The sequence below is a fragment of the Nicotiana attenuata genome, unplaced genomic scaffold (assembly GCF_001879085.1).
Source record: "Nicotiana attenuata strain UT unplaced genomic scaffold, NIATTr2, whole genome shotgun sequence".
Classification (NCBI taxonomy): domain Eukaryota; kingdom Viridiplantae; phylum Streptophyta; class Magnoliopsida; order Solanales; family Solanaceae; genus Nicotiana; species Nicotiana attenuata.
The window spans coordinates 138,266-140,811 of record NW_017672112.1 but is presented as its reverse complement, the minus strand read 5'-3'; the positions used below and the strand labels follow the sequence as shown (position 1 = coordinate 140,811).

The following is a 2,546-nucleotide window of genomic DNA, read 5'->3' as shown; positions in this document are numbered from 1 at the left end:
TCCTTGATTTAGGTATAATAATCCACGGGTAATCATGATATATAATCAAAATAAAATTTAAAATATTTATCCGCATGATTTAGGTGAAATTTCTCTCCAAGATTGCCTTGATATGCTCTTCAAAACTCAAAGAGTGAAGATATGAACTCAAAATTTCAAAATTCGACATTTAATATCCCTGGCAGCCTTTATTCTTCGCGATCGCAATCACGACCTTCACGTTCGTGATGCTCCAAATGCTCAACCCACTCCTTCTTCACGATCTTATTTCAAAAAGATTGACACCATTTCCTTATTATTCTGTTTCAAAAAAATTGGCACCTAATAGGAAGCACTTATAACCACATAAATACTATGACAGATTTCAGATCACAAATTTTAAAAGTTTTATAGTCACACAAATATTATGGCTTATTTAAGATCAAATATCTCAAAAGTCTTGACTTTCTTATTAATGTTTGTGTCAAGTCAACTTTATGACATTCCTTTTGAAACGGAAGGAGTATAAAAAGATCACGATTAAAAAAAAGTTCATTTGACTCTCGAAATTCAAAACCTAACTTCTAGTTTGCAAATATGGTGGATGGATAAGTTCCTGCCCTTATTAAAACATCTTGGTTTCGAATCCTTGGAATGGAGAAATCTCCAATAAGTAGATGTTTCCCTTCTAATAGACTGCACCGTGCTAATCTGAATTAGTTGAGTCCAATGAGTTCAGCATAGAGGATGAAAAAAAAAACAACTCTCAGCAATGAACCATGTATATATTAATTACTTCAGTCGTGTTTTTCTTTGCCCTTTTAGAAATAAAATCAATTACTAACAATTAGCGGCTTAAGAAGATTAAGGGAGAAATAAAATCCAAATTCAAATACTGCGAAAAGATTAATGCACTGCTATCGTATGAGCACTTGCTGTCGCGTTCGGCCTTCTACTTTCCGGAAATGGACACACTCTGATTTTAGTGGACAATAGGTATATAGGATAATTAAGGAAACAACAGGACCTGCACAGCAAACTGTCGCTTTGGCCGAGTGGTTAAGGCGTGTGCCTGCTAAGTACATGGGGTTTCCCCGCGAGAGTTCGAATTTCTCAGGCGACGGTAACCTTTTTTTTTTTCTGTGTTCTGTTTGTTTTATGTGTAACTGTTTGGACATTTTCTCAAGTGTCAAAGTCAAATGGTATAGGGGGTCCCACAAAAGAAAAAGGTATAGGGCCAGCTCGAATTGTCTTTGTTTCCCAAAAATGGGTTCTGAGATTGCATTTGAGGAAAGTAAATGGTCCAGCTAGCGGCAATGGCGCCTCTAATCTATATTTTCTGTTCTCTTCGTGTATATACGTCAGGCAGGCTTAAATAGACTAAGTCTAGTTTTAGAGGACATTAATACAACTAGAGACCTTTATGCCTCTGCAATTGCAGATAACGTGTCACTAACTGATTTGCTATAATAACTTTTCTAGCTAATTAGGGATAAACACATTTCAAGTTAGATTGCCTCAAAACTTCACTAACTTGAAAGAGCAATTTTAGATTACAACTCAATAACCAAAATGACCAACTCTAGTACCTTAACTTCCTATAATCAACCCAATTGTAACTAAACTTTAGATTACAACTCTATAACTAAAGGAATAACCCTACCTTAATCCCTTTCAAGACTATAAAAACTAATCTTGAAAGCTAAAAAACTTTCCAGAGTTGTTCACCTACATTTACACTTTTTTAAAAGTAAAATAGGTTAAAATTTAAGAACAATTAACTCAATCCAAAATAACTAAAAAAACTTGAGCAGCTTTGTCTTCTAGACCTAGTTCTTCAATTGAGCAGCTTGAACCTCCCAAAGCACATTCTTGTTGAACATGAATTTCTCCAATTATTGTATACTTACTACCCACAAATTAATTCCTTCAAGGAATCTTACTTACATTAGGAATCAACTTCCTGCTTCTAATATGCATCTTCTAAGAGACCTGGTTCTTGCTTATGTGCTTTGAGAAATTTTCAATCCAATTAATACGAAAAATATCTTCAAGAGATCTAGATCTTTAGTAACTGTTTGTTCAAAATCAATTTAAGCTTAACTCAACAAAGCACAAAACATTAGAAGTTTCAGCCATATTTCATGACTTGTTGCATTGCATCAAGTATATGAAATAAAGAAGGGGAAAGGTATAAAGACACCTTAAACTTGTCCAGTATTCACAGGTACATATTTGTCTTTGTAAAGGTCCTATGATCCCCCTAAATTATTTTAGTAACAATAATTCTTGAACAGTGAACTACCAGGAACAACTAGTTTAGATATTCGCAACCAAGAAATAATAGATTCTCTTTTAGATAAGAAGGCTAGAATATCAACAGGCGCCTATCATTGAATTCACCCATTCTAAATAAAAAATTTACCTCCTTAAGTGGTGATGTGGCAGAAGAACTGTATATCGAGAGAAGCAACAAAAAAAGGTGTGGAATTTATTGTTATAACAACTTTTTATTAAATATATATTTATTTTCTTTTTTTTTTTGTTATCTCTCATTCTCATAACCC

General features: G+C 33.7%; 1 non-coding gene across 1 annotated transcript; it reads left to right on the top strand.

Annotated features, from left to right (window-relative positions):
- The first annotated feature begins 1,020 nt into the window (after positions 1-1,020).
- Positions 1,021-1,102, top strand: TRNAS-GCU. Its single transcript has one exon. It is a non-coding gene; the product is annotated as a tRNA-Ser (tRNA).
- Positions 1,103-2,546: the final 1,444 nt, after the last annotated feature.